Genomic DNA, 15,547 nt, shown 5'->3' with positions numbered 1-15,547 from the left:
GCCCATAGAAGGAGAACCTGTCAACAAACGGGGCGAGGGCAATGCTCGGGCCCCTTGCGAAGCCTTTGCCAAGCTCCAAAGGCTGCACTTTCCCAGCAGACCACAGCTCTGTATGCAAATCAAGCAGCTACGACCCCTCCCTCCCCTGCTTTTCTCCTCCAAACCGGTACGCAACCATTTCTGCAGCCCTCTGCCCCAGGGTCCCGGGCAAGGTCTTGGTCTGATGAGGCTAGGGATGGTGGGCGAGCTCGGCTTTGGCAGGGCGACAGGACTAATATTTTCTCTACAGCTTTGGAAGAAAGAAAGCTTCCTTTTTGGGGCACAGGCCCACTTCTAGCGGCGACAGCTTCCGGTAAGGGACCATGCTGAAAAGATGCTTGGAGTTACCGCCAGGGGAGCCACGCCGCTATTGCCTGTGAGTGAAGCTACATTTGAAAGAAATATTTTTTGAGACGCAGTTGTTTGAATTTCTGTAAAAATGTCATTCAGTAAAAGCCTCTCTTCCCTGACCGGGAATCGAACCGGTGAGAGCGCCGAATCCTAACCACTAGACCACCAGGGAGACCGCTGGACAACTCGGGAAGGCCGGGCAGTGGTGTCCGAGTGCACAATGCCTGCAGGTGCCTCAAAGGCCAGTCCATTGGGGGACTGGGAAGAGAGGGGGAGGGCCGAGCAGATAGGTTCTCTCCAGCGGTGAAAAAGGAAGCTGCCTTTTTTGCGTCAAGGGCAGTCTTTCCGCAGCGACAGGAGAATGAATGGGACTCTGCCATAAACACGTTTTGCGTCGCGCTGAGGGCACTTCCTCCATTTTGTGCACGCAAATCTGCATCTGGGAGCAAGATTTCCGGTCGCCAGTTAACTGCATTGCTGTAAATAAAAATGTCAGTTGTTAAAAGAGCTCCTTCCCTGACCGGGAATCGAACCCGGGCCGCGGCGGTGAGAGCTCCGAATCCTAACCACTAGACCACCAGGGACGGTGGGTGCACCCCGTTGCGTGTCGCTCAGATGGTGGCGTCCGAGTCCAAAGGCTGAGGGCCTCTGCTACAATGGGCACCAGTGCCTGCAGGTCTTCGGGGGCCGTTTCTGCTAATAAATAAAGAAATAAAGAAAGAAAGAAAGAAAACAAAAACACTTGTGATGGTCTGCGAAAAGGGGAGCTTAGAGATTGAAGACAGCATCACTTTGGGAACGTTTGCGCTTTCACTTCCAAGCGCTGATATTCCTGTCTTGCTCTCCTGAAAGGACAGCCTTCCTCGCTATGAGCTTTTGTGGGTCAGTGCTGAAGCTCCCCCTAGAGGCTGCCGCTGAAGATGCACACTCACAACTAACCCTCCTTAGGAGAACTGCTTCGTGGGAGAGCACGTTTATTAAAAGGCGGCAGGCCATGATTGCCTGCGAGACACAGCAGGGTTACCATGCAGAGTTCAAAGGGGGCTTTGCTTGTACAGCAAGTGCCGGAGGGCAAGAAGGGATGACATAGGAGCTGCCCTTTTTTCGGGCTCGCACACCAAGGCCTGCACCAGCCTTCGAGGCTCAGCCTGCCTCTGGACTGCCCTAGACCACCTTTACTCAAAGCACACACTCTGGTCGGGGACTCGAAGCCAGGCCCGTGGCAGTGAAAGCACCAAATCCTCACCACTAGGCCACCGGGGAAACGACTGCAGCACCCGGGAGGTTTCCGCAACCGTACTTGCAGTCAGCTGGAGGCTATTGTAATGCTGTTAAGTGAGAGACGTTTGCCGCTCGCAAGCCAATTCCATCCAACCTCCTGCAGGGGGCACTCTGGGCTGGTTTTCCACTTGTTCGCCTGCTGCTGAAACAGCAAAGATTCAATTCGAAGCCCTTTGCAGCAGCTCACCAGGATGGCCGAGTGGTTAAGGCGTTGGACTTAAGATCCAATGGACAAGTGTCTGCGTGGGTTCGAGCCCCACTCCTGGTACAGGTTTTTACTCTTCTTACCTAAATGCGGCAGCAGCTTCGCACAAGCCCTTTCCTGCTGTCTGTAGGCAGTGCCCCTACCTCAAAGCCCTGAGGCTTGAGTTCACCTGAAAAGAGCAACAAGGAATCGTTGCCCGTAGACTCTTTTCCTGGAAAACCTTTGCATTTTTGTACCATGTCCCTCGCATCCCAAGCTTAAGCCGCCAAAGTTGGCAGAGCTTGTGCAACCCCGCCAACAGCCCTACCACCCCAAAAGAAAATTGGGCAGGGATTCCCGCCTCCGCTTCCGAAACGGGCTTCCAAACGGGCGATGCCCTGACGGGTCAGCCAGTCACCGTCTAGGCCCGGTACACCCCTGTGAATAATAGAGCGTCCAACCTCAAATCAGGCTACAGGGCCCTTCAGCCCATAGAAGGAGAACCTGTCAACAAACGGGGCGAGGGCAATGCTCGGGCCCCTTGCGAAGCCTTTGCCAAGCTCCAAAGGCTGCACTTTCCCAGCAGACCACAGCTCTGTATGCAAATCAAGCAGCTACGACCCCTCCCTCCCCTGCTTTTCTCCTCCAAACCGGTACGCAACCATTTCTGCAGCCCTCTGCCCCAGGGTCCCGGGCAAGGTCTTGGTCTGATGAGGCTAGGGATGGTGGGCGAGCTCGGCTTTGGCAGGGCGACAGGACTAATATTTTCTCTACAGCTTTGGAAGAAAGAAAGCTTCCTTTTTGGGGCACAGGCCCACTTCTAGCGGCGACAGCTTCCGGTAAGGGACCATGCTGAAAAGATGCTTGGAGTTACCGCCAGGGGAGCCACGCCGCTATTGCCTGTGAGTGAAGCTACATTTGAAAGAAATATTTTTTGAGACGCAGTTGTTTGAATTTCTGTAAAAATGTCATTCAGTAAAAGCCTCTCTTCCCTGACCGGGAATCGAACCCGGGCCACGGCGGTGAGAGCGCCGAATCCTAACCACTAGACCACCAGGGAGACCGCTGGACAACTTGGGAAGGCCGGGCAGTGGTGTCCGAGTGCACAATGCCTGCAGGTGCCTCAAAGGCCAGTCCATTGGGGGACTGGGAAGAGAGGGGGAGGGCCGAGCAGATAGGTTCTCTCCAGCGGTGAAAAAGGAAGCTGCCTTTTTTGCGTCAAGGGCAGTCTTTCCGCAGCGACAGGAGAATGAATGGGACTCTGCCATAAACACGTTTTGCGTCGCGCTGAGGGCACTTCCTCCATTTTGTGCACGCAAATCTGCATCTGGGAGAAAGATTTCCGGTCGCCAGTTAACTGCATTGCTGTAAATAAAAATGTCAGTTGTTAAAAGAGCTCCTTCCCTGACCGGGAATCGAACCCGGGCCGCGGCGGTGAGAGCGCCGAATCCTAACCACTAGACCACCAGGGACGGTGGGTGCACCCCGTTGCGTGTCGCTCAGATGGTGGCGTCCGAGTCCAAAGGCTGAGGGCCTCTGCTACAATGGGCACCAGTGCCTGCAGGTCTTCGGGGGCCGTTTCTGCTAATAAATAAATAAATAAAGAAATAAAGAAAGAAAGAAAGAAAGAAAACAAAAACACTTGTGATGGTCTGCGAAAAGGGGAGCTTAGAGATTGAAGACAGCATCACTTTGGGAACGTTTGCGCTTTCACTTCCAAGCGCTGATATTCCTGTCTTGCTCTCCTGAAAGGACAGCCTTCCTCGCTATGAGCTTTTGTGGGTCAGTGCTGAAGCTCCCCCTAGAGGCTGCCGCTGAAGATGCACACTCACAACTAACCCTCCTTAGGAGAACTGCTTCGTGGGAGAGCACGTTTATTAAAAGGCGGCAGGCCATGATTGCCTGCGAGACACAGCAGGGTTACCATGCAGAGTTCAAAGGGGGCTTTGCTTGTACAGCAAGTGCCGGAGGGCAAGAAGGGATGACATAGGAGCTGCCCTTTTTTCGGGCTCGCACACCAAGGCCTGCACCAGCCTTCGAGGCTCAGCCTGCCTCTGGACTGCCCTAGACCACCTTTACTCAAAGCACACACTCTGGTCGGGGACTCGAAGCCAGGCCCGTGGCAGTGAAAGCACCAAATCCTCACCACTAGGCCACCGGGGAAACGACTGCAGCACCCGGGAGGTTTCCGCAACCGTACTTGCAGTCAGCTGGAGGCTATTGTAATGCTGTTAAGTGAGAGACGTTTGCCGCTCGCAAGCCAATTCCATCCAACCTCCTGCAGGGGGCACTCTGGGCTGGTTTTCCACTTGTTCGCCTGCTGCTGAAACAGCAAAGATTCAATTCGAAGCCCTTTGCAGCAGCTCACCAGGATGGCCGAGTGGTTAAGGCGTTGGACTTAAGATCCAATGGACAAGTGTCCGCGTGGGTTCGAGCCCCACTCCTGGTACAGGTTTTTACTCTTCTTACCTAAATGCGGCAGCAGCTTCGCACAAGCCCTTTCCTGCTGTCTGTAGGCAGTGCCCCTACCTCAAAGCCCTGAGGCTTGAGTTCACCTGAAAAGAGCAACAAGGAATCGTTGCCCGTAGACTCTTTTCCTGGAAAACCTTTGCATTTTTGTACCATGTCCCTCGCATCCCAAGCTTAAGCCGCCAAAGTTGGCAGAGCTTGTGCAACCCCGCCAACAGCCCTACCACCCCAAAAGAAAATTGGGCAGGGATTCCCGCCTCCGCTTCCTCACGGCTTCCGAAACGGGCTTCCAAACGGGCGATGCCCTGACGGGTCAGCCAGTCACCGTCTAGGCCCGGTACACCCCTGTGAATAATAGAGCGTCCAACCTCAAATCAGGCTACAGGGCCCTTCAGCCCATAGAAGGAGAACCTGTCAACAAACGGGGCGAGGGCAATGCTCGGGCCCCTTGCGAAGCCTTTGCCAAGCTCCAAAGGCTGCACTTTCCCAGCAGACCACAGCTCTGTATGCAAATCAAGCAGCTACGACCCCTCCCTCCCCTGCTTTTCTCCTCCAAACCGGTACGCAACCATTTCTGCAGCCCTCTGCCCCAGGGTCCCGGGCAAGGTCTTGGTCTGATGAGGCTAGGGATGGTGGGCGAGCTCGGCTTTGGCAGGGCGACAGGACTAATATTTTCTCTACAGCTTTGGAAGAAAGAAAGCTTCCTTTTTGGGGCACAGGCCCACTTCTAGCGGCGACAGCTTCCGGTAAGGGACCATGCTGAAAAGATGCTTGGAGTTACCGCCAGGGGAGCCACGCCGCTATTGCCTGTGAGTGAAGCTACATTTGAAAGAAATATTTTTTGAGACGCAGTTGTTTGAATTTCTGTAAAAATGTCATTCAGTAAAAGCCTCTCTTCCCTGACCGGGAATCGAACCCGGGCCACGGCGGTGAGAGCGCCGAATCCTAACCACTAGACCACCAGGGAGACCGCTGGACAACTTGGGAAGGCCGGGCAGTGGTGTCCGAGTGCACAATGCCTGCAGGTGCCTCAAAGGCCAGTCCATTGGGGGACTGGGAAGAGAGGGGGAGGGCCGAGCAGATAGGTTCTCTCCAGCGGTGAAAAAGGAAGCTGCCTTTTTTGCGTCAAGGGCAGTCTTTCCGCAGCGACAGGAGAATGAATGGGACTCTGCCATAAACACGTTTTGCGTCGCGCTGAGGGCACTTCCTCCATTTTGTGCACGCAAATCTGCATCTGGGAGAAAGATTTCCGGTCGCCAGTTAACTGCATTGCTGTAAATAAAAATGTCAGTTGTTAAAAGAGCTCCTTCCCTGACCGGGAATCGAACCCGGGCCGCGGCGGTGAGAGCGCCGAATCCTAACCACTAGACCACCAGGGACGGTGGGTGCACCCCGTTGCGTGTCGCTCAGATGGTGGCGTCCGAGTCCAAAGGCTGAGGGCCTCTGCTACAATGGGCACCAGTGCCTGCAGGTCTTCGGGGGCCGTTTCTGCTAATAAATAAATAAATAAAGAAATAAAGAAAGAAAGAAAGAAAGAAAACAAAAACACTTGTGATGGTCTGCGAAAAGGGGAGCTTAGAGATTGAAGACAGCATCACTTTGGGAACGTTTGCGCTTTCACTTCCAAGCGCTGATATTCCTGTCTTGCTCTCCTGAAAGGACAGCCTTCCTCGCTATGAGCTTTTGTGGGTCAGTGCTGAAGCTCCCCCTAGAGGCTGCCGCTGAAGATGCACACTCACAACTAACCCTCCTTAGGAGAACTGCTTCGTGGGAGAGCACGTTTATTAAAAGGCGGCAGGCCATGATTGCCTGCGAGACACAGCAGGGTTACCATGCAGAGTTCAAAGGGGGCTTTGCTTGTACAGCAAGTGCCGGAGGGCAAGAAGGGATGACATAGGAGCTGCCCTTTTTTCGGGCTCGCACACCAAGGCCTGCACCAGCCTTCGAGGCTCAGCCTGCCTCTGGACTGCCCTAGACCACCTTTACTCAAAGCACACACTCTGGTCGGGGACTCGAAGCCAGGCCCGTGGCAGTGAAAGCACCAAATCCTCACCACTAGGCCACCGGGGAAACGACTGCAGCACCCGGGAGGTTTCCGCAACCGTACTTGCAGTCAGCTGGAGGCTATTGTAATGCTGTTAAGTGAGAGACGTTTGCCGCTCGCAAGCCAATTCCATCCAACCTCCTGCAGGGGGCACTCTGGGCTGGTTTTCCACTTGTTCGCCTGCTGCTGAAACAGCAAAGATTCAATTCGAAGCCCTTTGCAGCAGCTCACCAGGATGGCCGAGTGGTTAAGGCGTTGGACTTAAGATCCAATGGACAAGTGTCCGCGTGGGTTCGAGCCCCACTCCTGGTACAGGTTTTTACTCTTCTTACCTAAATGCGGCAGCAGCTTCGCACAAGCCCTTTCCTGCTGTCTGTAGGCAGTGCCCCTACCTCAAAGCCCTGAGGCTTGAGTTCACCTGAAAAGAGCAACAAGGAATCGTTGCCCGTACACTCTTTTCCTGGAAAACCTTTGCATTTTTGTACCATGTCCCTCGCATCCCAAGCTTAAGCCGCCAAAGTTGGCAGAGCTTGTGCAACCCCGCCAACAGCCCTACCACCCCAAAAGAAAATTGGGCAGGGATTCCCGCCTCCGCTTCCTCACGGCTTCCGAAACGGGCTTCCAAACGGGCGATGCCCTGACGGGTCAGCCAGTCACCGTCTAGGCCCGGTACACCCCTGTGAATAATAGAGCGTCCAACCTCAAATCAGGCTACAGGGCCCTTCAGCCCATAGAAGGAGAACCTGTCAACAAACGGGGCGAGGGCAATGCTCGGGCCCCTTGCGAAGCCTTTGCCAAGCTCCAAAGGCTGCACTTTCCCAGCAGACCACAGCTCTGTATGCAAATCAAGCAGCTACGACCCCTCCCTCCCCTGCTTTTCTCCTCCAAACCGGTACGCAACCATTTCTGCAGCCCTCTGCCCCAGGGTCCCGGGCAAGGTCTTGGTCTGATGAGGCTAGGGATGGTGGGCGAGCTCGGCTTTGGCAGGGCGACAGGACTAATATTTTCTCTACAGCTTTGGAAGAAAGAAAGCTTCCTTTTTGGGGCACAGGCCCACTTCTAGCGGCGACAGCTTCCGGTAAGGGACCATGCTGAAAAGATGCTTGGAGTTACCGCCAGGGGAGCCACGCCGCTATTGCCTGTGAGTGAAGCTACATTTGAAAGAAATATTTTTTGAGACGCAGTTGTTTGAATTTCTGTAAAAATGTCATTCAGTAAAAGCCTCTCTTCCCTGACCGGGAATCGAACCCGGGCCGCGGCGGTGAGAGCGCCGAATCCTAACCACTAGACCACCAGGGAGACTGCTGGACAGCTCGGGAAGGCCGGGCAGTGGTGTCCGAGTGCACAATGCCTGCAGGTGCCTCAAAGGCCAGTCCATTGGGGGACTGGGAAGAGAGGGGGAGGGCCGAGCAGATAGGTTCTCTCCAGCGGTGAAAAAGGAAGCTGCCTTTTTTGCGTCAAGGGCAGTCTTTCCGCAGCGACAGGAGAATGAATGGGACTCTGCCATAAACACGTTTTGCGTCGCGCTGAGGGCACTTCCTCCATTTTGTGCACGCAAATCTGCATCTGGGAGCAAGATTTCCGGTCGCCAGTTAACTGCATTGCTGTAAATAAAAATGTCAGTTGTTAAAAGAGCTCCTTCCCTGACCGGGAATCGAACCCGGGCCGCGGCGGTGAGAGCGCCGAATCCTAACCACTAGACCACCAGGGACGGTGGGTGCACCCCGTTGCGTGTCGCTCAGATGGTGGCGTCCGAGTCCAAAGGCTGAGGGCCTCTGCTACAATGGGCACCAGTGCCTGCAGGTCTTCGGGGGCCGTTTCTGCTAATAAATAAATAAATAAAGAAATAAAGAAAGAAAGAAAGAAAGAAAACAAAAACACTTGTGATGGTCTGCGAAAAGGGGAGCTTAGAGATTGAAGACAGCATCACTTTGGGAACGTTTGCGCTTTCACTTCCAAGCGCTGATATTCCTGTCTTGCTCTCCTGAAAGGACAGCCTTCCTCGCTATGAGCTTTTGTGGGTCAGTGCTGAAGCTCCCCCTAGAGGCTGCCGCTGAAGATGCACACTCACAACTAACCCTCCTTAGGAGAACTGCTTCGTGGGAGAGCACGTTTATTAAAAGGCGGCAGGCCATGATTGCCTGCGAGACACAGCAGGGTTACCATGCAGAGTTCAAAGGGGGCTTTGCTTGTACAGCAAGTGCCGGAGGGCAAGAAGGGATGACATAGGAGCTGCCCTTTTTTCGGGCTCGCACACCAAGGCCTGCACCAGCCTTCGAGGCTCAGCCTGCCTCTGGACTGCCCTAGACCACCTTTACTCAAAGCACACACTCTGGTCGGGGACTCGAAGCCAGGCCCGTGGCAGTGAAAGCACCAAATCCTCACCACTAGGCCACCGGGGAAACGACTGCAGCACCCGGGAGGTTTCCGCAACCGTACTTGCAGTCAGCTGGAGGCTATTGTAATGCTGTTAAGTGAGAGACGTTTGCCGCTCGCAAGCCAATTCCATCCAACCTCCTGCAGGGGGCACTCTGGGCTGGTTTTCCACTTGTTCGCCTGCTGCTGAAACAGCAAAGATTCAATTCGAAGCCCTTTGCAGCAGCTCACCAGGATGGCCGAGTGGTTAAGGCGTTGGACTTAAGATCCAATGGACAAGTGTCCGCGTGGGTTCGAGCCCCACTCCTGGTACAGGTTTTTACTCTTCTTACCTAAATGCGGCAGCAGCTTCGCACAAGCCCTTTCCTGCTGTCTGTAGGCAGTGCCCCTACCTCAAAGCCCTGAGGCTTGAGTTCACCTGAAAAGAGCAACAAGGAATCGTTGCCCGTAGACTCTTTTCCTGGAAAACCTTTGCATTTTTGTACCATGTCCCTCGCATCCCAAGCTTAAGCCGCCAAAGTTGGCAGAGCTTGTGCAACCCCGCCAACAGCCCTACCACCCCAAAAGAAAATTGGGCAGGGATTCCCGCCTCCGCTTCCGAAACGGGCTTCCAAACGGGCGATGCCCTGACGGGTCAGCCAGTCACCGTCTAGGCCCGGTACACCCCTGTGAATAATAGAGCGTCCAACCTCAAATCAGGCTACAGGGCCCTTCAGCCCATAGAAGGAGAACCTGTCAACAAACGGGGCGAGGGCAATGCTCGGGCCCCTTGCGAAGCCTTTGCCAAGCTCCAAAGGCTGCACTTTCCCAGCAGACCACAGCTCTGTATGCAAATCAAGCAGCTACGACCCCTCCCTCCCCTGCTTTTCTCCTCCAAACCGGTACGCAACCATTTCTGCAGCCCTCTGCCCCAGGGTCCCGGGCAAGGTCTTGGTCTGATGAGGCTAGGGATGGTGGGCGAGCTCGGCTTTGGCAGGGCGACAGGACTAATATTTTCTCTACAGCTTTGGAAGAAAGAAAGCTTCCTTTTTGGGGCACAGGCCCACTTCTAGCGGCGACAGCTTCCGGTAAGGGACCATGCTGAAAAGATGCTTGGAGTTACCGCCAGGGGAGCCACGCCGCTATTGCCTGTGAGTGAAGCTACATTTGAAAGAAATATTTTTTGAGACGCAGTTGTTTGAATTTCTGTAAAAATGTCATTCAGTAAAAGCCTCTCTTCCCTGACCGGGAATCGAACCCGGGCCGCGGCGGTGAGAGCGCCGAATCCTAACCACTAGACCACCAGGGAGACTGCTGGACAGCTCGGGAAGGCCGGGCAGTGGTGTCCGAGTGCACAATGCCTGCAGGTGCCTCAAAGGCCAGTCCATTGGGGGACTGGGAAGAGAGGGGGAGGGCCGAGCAGATAGGTTCTCTCCAGCGGTGAAAAAGGAAGCTGCCTTTTTTGCGTCAAGGGCAGTCTTTCCGCAGCGACAGGAGAATGAATGGGACTCTGCCATAAACACGTTTTGCGTCGCGCTGAGGGCACTTCCTCCATTTTGTGCACGCAAATCTGCATCTGGGAGCAAGATTTCCGGTCGCCAGTTAACTGCATTGCTGTAAATAAAAATGTCAGTTGTTAAAAGAGCTCCTTCCCTGACCGGGAATCGAACCCGGGCCGCGGCGGTGAGAGCGCCGAATCCTAACCACTAGACCACCAGGGACGGTGGGTGCACCCCGTTGCGTGTCGCTCAGATGGTGGCGTCCGAGTCCAAAGGCTGAGGGCCTCTGCTACAATGGGCACCAGTGCCTGCAGGTCTTCGGGGGCCGTTTCTGCTAATAAATAAATAAATAAAGAAATAAAGAAAGAAAGAAAGAAAGAAAACAAAAACACTTGTGATGGTCTGCGAAAAGGGGAGCTTAGAGATTGAAGACAGCATCACTTTGGGAACGTTTGCGCTTTCACTTCCAAGCGCTGATATTCCTGTCTTGCTCTCCTGAAAGGACAGCCTTCCTCGCTATGAGCTTTTGTGGGTCAGTGCTGAAGCTCCCCCTAGAGGCTGCCGCTGAAGATGCACACTCACAACTAACCCTCCTTAGGAGAACTGCTTCGTGGGAGAGCACGTTTATTAAAAGGCGGCAGGCCATGATTGCCTGCGAGACACAGCAGGGTTACCATGCAGAGTTCAAAGGGGGCTTTGCTTGTACAGCAAGTGCCGGAGGGCAAGAAGGGATGACATAGGAGCTGCCCTTTTTTCGGGCTCGCACACCAAGGCCTGCACCAGCCTTCGAGGCTCAGCCTGCCTCTGGACTGCCCTAGACCACCTTTACTCAAAGCACACACTCTGGTCGGGGACTCGAAGCCAGGCCCGTGGCAGTGAAAGCACCAAATCCTCACCACTAGGCCACCGGGGAAACGACTGCAGCACCCGGGAGGTTTCCGCAACCGTACTTGCAGTCAGCTGGAGGCTATTGTAATGCTGTTAAGTGAGAGACGTTTGCCGCTCGCAAGCCAATTCCATCCAACCTCCTGCAGGGGGCACTCTGGGCTGGTTTTCCACTTGTTCGCCTGCTGCTGAAACAGCAAAGATTCAATTCGAAGCCCTTTGCAGCAGCTCACCAGGATGGCCGAGTGGTTAAGGCGTTGGACTTAAGATCCAATGGACAAGTGTCCGCGTGGGTTCGAGCCCCACTCCTGGTACAGGTTTTTACTCTTCTTACCTAAATGCGGCAGCAGCTTCGCACAAGCCCTTTCCTGCTGTCTGTAGGCAGTGCCCCTACCTCAAAGCCCTGAGGCTTGAGTTCACCTGAAAAGAGCAACAAGGAATCGTTGCCCGTAGACTCTTTTCCTGGAAAACCTTTGCATTTTTGTACCATGTCCCTCGCATCCCAAGCTTAAGCCGCCAAAGTTGGCAGAGCTTGTGCAACCCCGCCAACAGCCCTACCACCCCAAAAGAAAATTGGGCAGGGATTCCCGCCTCCGCTTCCGAAACGGGCTTCCAAACGGGCGATGCCCTGACGGGTCAGCCAGTCACCGTCTAGGCCCGGTACACCCCTGTGAATAATAGAGCGTCCAACCTCAAATCAGGCTACAGGGCCCTTCAGCCCATAGAAGGAGAACCTGTCAACAAACGGGGCGAGGGCAATGCTCGGGCCCCTTGCGAAGCCTTTGCCAAGCTCCAAAGGCTGCACTTTCCCAGCAGACCACAGCTCTGTATGCAAATCAAGCAGCTACGACCCCTCCCTCCCCTGCTTTTCTCCTCCAAACCGGTACGCAACCATTTCTGCAGCCCTCTGCCCCAGGGTCCCGGGCAAGGTCTTGGTCTGATGAGGCTAGGGATGGTGGGCGAGCTCGGCTTTGGCAGGGCGACAGGACTAATATTTTCTCTACAGCTTTGGAAGAAAGAAAGCTTCCTTTTTGGGGCACAGGCCCACTTCTAGCGGCGACAGCTTCCGGTAAGGGACCATGCTGAAAAGATGCTTGGAGTTACCGCCAGGGGAGCCACGCCGCTATTGCCTGTGAGTGAAGCTACATTTGAAAGAAATATTTTTTGAGACGCAGTTGTTTGAATTTCTGTAAAAATGTCATTCAGTAAAAGCCTCTCTTCCCTGACCGGGAATCGAACCCGGGCCGCGGCGGTGAGAGCGCCGAATCCTAACCACTAGACCACCAGGGAGACTGCTGGACAGCTCGGGAAGGCCGGGCAGTGGTGTCCGAGTGCACAATGCCTGCAGGTGCCTCAAAGGCCAGTCCATTGGGGGACTGGGAAGAGAGGGGGAGGGCCGAGCAGATAGGTTCTCTCCAGCGGTGAAAAAGGAAGCTGCCTTTTTTGCGTCAAGGGCAGTCTTTCCGCAGCGACAGGAGAATGAATGGGACTCTGCCATAAACACGTTTTGCGTCGCGCTGAGGGCACTTCCTCCATTTTGTGCACGCAAATCTGCATCTGGGAGCAAGATTTCCGGTCGCCAGTTAACTGCATTGCTGTAAATAAAAATGTCAGTTGTTAAAAGAGCTCCTTCCCTGACCGGGAATCGAACCCGGGCCGCGGCGGTGAGAGCGCCGAATCCTAACCACTAGACCACCCGGGACGGTGGGTGCACCCCGTTGCGTGTCGCTCAGATGGTGGCGTCCGAGTCCAAAGGCTGAGGGCCTCTGCTACAATGGGCACCAGTGCCTGCAGGTCTTCGGGGGCCGTTTCTGCTAATAAATAAATAAATAAAGAAATAAAGAAAGAAAGAAAGAAAGAAAACAAAAACACTTGTGATGGTCTGCGAAAAGGGGAGCTTAGAGATTGAAGACAGCATCACTTTGGGAACGTTTGCGCTTTCACTTCCAAGCGCTGATATTCCTGTCTTGCTCTCCTGAAAGGACAGCCTTCCTCGCTATGAGCTTTTGTGGGTCAGTGCTGAAGCTCCCCCTAGAGGCTGCCGCTGAAGATGCACACTCACAACTAACCCTCCTTAGGAGAACTGCTTCGTGGGAGAGCACGTTTATTAAAAGGCGGCAGGCCATGATTGCCTGCGAGACACAGCAGGGTTACCATGCAGAGTTCAAAGGGGGCTTTGCTTGTACAGCAAGTGCCGGAGGGCAAGAAGGGATGACATAGGAGCTGCCCTTTTTTCGGGCTCGCACACCAAGGCCTGCACCAGCCTTCGAGGCTCAGCCTGCCTCTGGACTGCCCTAGACCACCTTTACTCAAAGCACACACTCTGGTCGGGGACTCGAAGCCAGGCCCGTGGCAGTGAAAGCACCAAATCCTCACCACTAGGCCACCGGGGAAACGACTGCAGCACCCGGGAGGTTTCCGCAACCGTACTTGCAGTCAGCTGGAGGCTATTGTAATGCTGTTAAGTGAGAGACGTTTGCCGCTCGCAAGCCAATTCCATCCAACCTCCTGCAGGGGGCACTCTGGGCTGGTTTTCCACTTGTTCGCCTGCTGCTGAAACAGCAAAGATTCAATTCGAAGCCCTTTGCAGCAGCTCACCAGGATGGCCGAGTGGTTAAGGCGTTGGACTTAAGATCCAATGGACAAGTGTCCGCGTGGGTTCGAGCCCCACTCCTGGTACAGGTTTTTACTCTTCTTACCTAAATGCGGCAGCAGCTTCGCACAAGCCCTTTCCTGCTGTCTGTAGGCAGTGCCCCTACCTCAAAGCCCTGAGGCTTGAGTTCACCTGAAAAGAGCAACAAGGAATCGTTGCCCGTAGACTCTTTTCCTGGAAAACCTTTGCATTTTTGTACCATGTCCCTCGCATCCCAAGCTTAAGCCGCCAAAGTTGGCAGAGCTTGTGCAACCCCGCCAACAGCCCTACCACCCCAAAAGAAAATTGGGCAGGGATTCCCGCCTCCGCTTCCGAAACGGGCTTCCAAACGGGCGATGCCCTGACGGGTCAGCCAGTCACGGTCTAGGCCCGGTACACCCCTGTGAATAATAGAGCGTCCAACCTCAAATCAGGCTACAGGGCCCTTCAGCCCATAGAAGGAGAACCTGTCAACAAACGGGGCGAGGGCAATGCTCGGGCCCCTTGCGAAGCCTTTGCCAAGCTCCAAAGGCTGCACTTTCCCAGCAGACCACAGCTCTGTATGCAAATCAAGCAGCTACGACCCCTCCCTCCCCTGCTTTTCTCCTCCAAACCGGTACGCAACCATTTCTGCAGCCCTCTGCCCCAGGGTCCCGGGCAAGGTCTTGGTCTGATGAGGCTAGGGATGGTGGGCGAGCTCGGCTTTGGCAGGGCGACAGGACTAATATTTTCTCTACAGCTTTGGAAGAAAGAAAGCTTCCTTTTTGGGGCACAGGCCCACTTCTAGCGGCGACAGCTTCCGGTAAGGGACCATGCTGAAAAGATGCTTGGAGTTACCGCCAGGGGAGCCACGCCGCTATTGCCTGTGAGTGAAGCTACATTTGAAAGAAATATTTTTTGAGACGCAGTTGTTTGAATTTCTGTAAAAATGTCATTCAGTAAAAGCCTCTCTTCCCTGACCGGGAATCGAACCCGGGCCGCGGCGGTGAGAGCGCCGAATCCTAACCACTAGACCACCAGGGAGACCGCTGGACAGCTCGGGAAGGCCGGGCAGTGGTGTCCGAGTGCACAATGCCTGCAGGTGCCTCAAAGGCCAGTCCATTGGGGGACTGGGAAGAGAGGGGGAGGGCCGAGCAGATAGGTTCTCTCCAGCGGTGAAAAAGGAAGCTGCCTTTTTTGCGTCAAGGGCAGTCTTTCCGCAGCGACAGGAGAATGAATGGGACTCTGCCATAAACACGTTTTGCGTCGCGCTGAGGGCACTTCCTCCATTTTGTGCACGCAAATCTGCATCTGGGAGCAAGATTTCCGGTCGCCAGTTAACTGCATTGCTGTAAATAAAAATGTCAGTTGTTAAAAGAGCTCCTTCCCTGACCGGGAATCGAACCCGGGCCGCGGCGGTGAGAGCGCCGAATCCTAACCACTAGACCACCCGGGACGGTGGGTGCACCCCGTTGCGTGTCGCTCAGATGGTGGCGTCCGAGTCCAAAGGCTGAGGGCCTCTGCTACAATGGGCACCAGTGCCTGCAGGTCTTCGGGGGCCGTTTCTGCTAATAAATAAATAAATAAAGAAATAAAGAAAGAAAGAAAGAAAGAAAACAAAAACACTTGTGATGGTCTGCGAAAAGGGGAGCTTAGAGATTGAAGACAGCATCACTTTGGGAACGTTTGCGCTTTCACTTCCAAGCGCTGATATTCCTGTCTTGCTCTCCTGAAAGGACAGCCTTCCTCGCTATGAGCTTTTGTGGGTCAGTGCTGAAGCTCCCCCTAGAGGCTGCCGCTGAAGATGCACACTCACAACTAACCCTCCT

General features: G+C 54.5%; 19 non-coding genes across 19 annotated transcripts; 6 read left to right on the top strand and 13 right to left on the bottom strand.

Moving 5' to 3' along the window:
- Positions 1-902: 902 nt before the first annotated feature.
- TRNAE-CUC (transfer RNA glutamic acid (anticodon CUC)) lies at positions 903-974 on the bottom strand. Its single transcript has one exon. It is a non-coding gene; the product is annotated as a tRNA-Glu (tRNA).
- An 882-nt stretch (positions 975-1,856) lies between these two features.
- On the top strand, positions 1,857-1,939 carry TRNAL-UAA (transfer RNA leucine (anticodon UAA)). The gene has a single exon. It is a non-coding gene; the product is annotated as a tRNA-Leu (tRNA).
- A 904-nt stretch (positions 1,940-2,843) lies between these two features.
- Positions 2,844-2,915, bottom strand: TRNAE-CUC (transfer RNA glutamic acid (anticodon CUC)). Its single transcript has one exon. It is a non-coding gene; the product is annotated as a tRNA-Glu (tRNA).
- A 340-nt stretch (positions 2,916-3,255) lies between these two features.
- On the bottom strand, positions 3,256-3,327 carry TRNAE-CUC (transfer RNA glutamic acid (anticodon CUC)). The gene has a single exon. It is a non-coding gene; the product is annotated as a tRNA-Glu (tRNA).
- Positions 3,328-4,221: 894 nt separating this feature from the next.
- Positions 4,222-4,304, top strand: TRNAL-UAA (transfer RNA leucine (anticodon UAA)). Its single transcript has one exon. It is a non-coding gene; the product is annotated as a tRNA-Leu (tRNA).
- A 915-nt stretch (positions 4,305-5,219) lies between these two features.
- On the bottom strand, positions 5,220-5,291 carry TRNAE-CUC (transfer RNA glutamic acid (anticodon CUC)). Its single transcript has one exon. It is a non-coding gene; the product is annotated as a tRNA-Glu (tRNA).
- A 340-nt stretch (positions 5,292-5,631) lies between these two features.
- TRNAE-CUC (transfer RNA glutamic acid (anticodon CUC)) lies at positions 5,632-5,703 on the bottom strand. The gene has a single exon. It is a non-coding gene; the product is annotated as a tRNA-Glu (tRNA).
- Positions 5,704-6,597: 894 nt separating this feature from the next.
- TRNAL-UAA (transfer RNA leucine (anticodon UAA)) lies at positions 6,598-6,680 on the top strand. Its single transcript has one exon. It is a non-coding gene; the product is annotated as a tRNA-Leu (tRNA).
- A 915-nt stretch (positions 6,681-7,595) lies between these two features.
- TRNAE-CUC (transfer RNA glutamic acid (anticodon CUC)) lies at positions 7,596-7,667 on the bottom strand. Its single transcript has one exon. It is a non-coding gene; the product is annotated as a tRNA-Glu (tRNA).
- Positions 7,668-8,007: 340 nt separating this feature from the next.
- On the bottom strand, positions 8,008-8,079 carry TRNAE-CUC (transfer RNA glutamic acid (anticodon CUC)). The gene has a single exon. It is a non-coding gene; the product is annotated as a tRNA-Glu (tRNA).
- An 894-nt stretch (positions 8,080-8,973) lies between these two features.
- Positions 8,974-9,056, top strand: TRNAL-UAA (transfer RNA leucine (anticodon UAA)). Its single transcript has one exon. It is a non-coding gene; the product is annotated as a tRNA-Leu (tRNA).
- Positions 9,057-9,960: 904 nt separating this feature from the next.
- Positions 9,961-10,032, bottom strand: TRNAE-CUC (transfer RNA glutamic acid (anticodon CUC)). Its single transcript has one exon. It is a non-coding gene; the product is annotated as a tRNA-Glu (tRNA).
- Positions 10,033-10,372: 340 nt separating this feature from the next.
- TRNAE-CUC (transfer RNA glutamic acid (anticodon CUC)) lies at positions 10,373-10,444 on the bottom strand. The gene has a single exon. It is a non-coding gene; the product is annotated as a tRNA-Glu (tRNA).
- Positions 10,445-11,338: 894 nt separating this feature from the next.
- TRNAL-UAA (transfer RNA leucine (anticodon UAA)) lies at positions 11,339-11,421 on the top strand. Its single transcript has one exon. It is a non-coding gene; the product is annotated as a tRNA-Leu (tRNA).
- Positions 11,422-12,325: 904 nt separating this feature from the next.
- TRNAE-CUC (transfer RNA glutamic acid (anticodon CUC)) lies at positions 12,326-12,397 on the bottom strand. Its single transcript has one exon. It is a non-coding gene; the product is annotated as a tRNA-Glu (tRNA).
- Positions 12,398-12,737: 340 nt separating this feature from the next.
- On the bottom strand, positions 12,738-12,809 carry TRNAE-CUC (transfer RNA glutamic acid (anticodon CUC)). The gene has a single exon. It is a non-coding gene; the product is annotated as a tRNA-Glu (tRNA).
- Positions 12,810-13,703: 894 nt separating this feature from the next.
- Positions 13,704-13,786, top strand: TRNAL-UAA (transfer RNA leucine (anticodon UAA)). The gene has a single exon. It is a non-coding gene; the product is annotated as a tRNA-Leu (tRNA).
- Positions 13,787-14,690: 904 nt separating this feature from the next.
- Positions 14,691-14,762, bottom strand: TRNAE-CUC (transfer RNA glutamic acid (anticodon CUC)). The gene has a single exon. It is a non-coding gene; the product is annotated as a tRNA-Glu (tRNA).
- A 340-nt stretch (positions 14,763-15,102) lies between these two features.
- On the bottom strand, positions 15,103-15,174 carry TRNAE-CUC (transfer RNA glutamic acid (anticodon CUC)). Its single transcript has one exon. It is a non-coding gene; the product is annotated as a tRNA-Glu (tRNA).
- Between the last annotated feature and the right edge of the window lie 373 nt (positions 15,175-15,547).

Source organism: Ambystoma mexicanum, chromosome 5p (genome assembly GCF_040938575.1).
Source record: "Ambystoma mexicanum isolate Mex_15411 chromosome 5p, UKY_AmexF1_1, whole genome shotgun sequence".
Classification (NCBI taxonomy): domain Eukaryota; kingdom Metazoa; phylum Chordata; class Amphibia; order Caudata; family Ambystomatidae; genus Ambystoma; species Ambystoma mexicanum.
The sequence above is the reverse complement of the archived record's forward strand: the minus strand, read 5'-3'. Positions and strand labels throughout refer to the sequence as shown.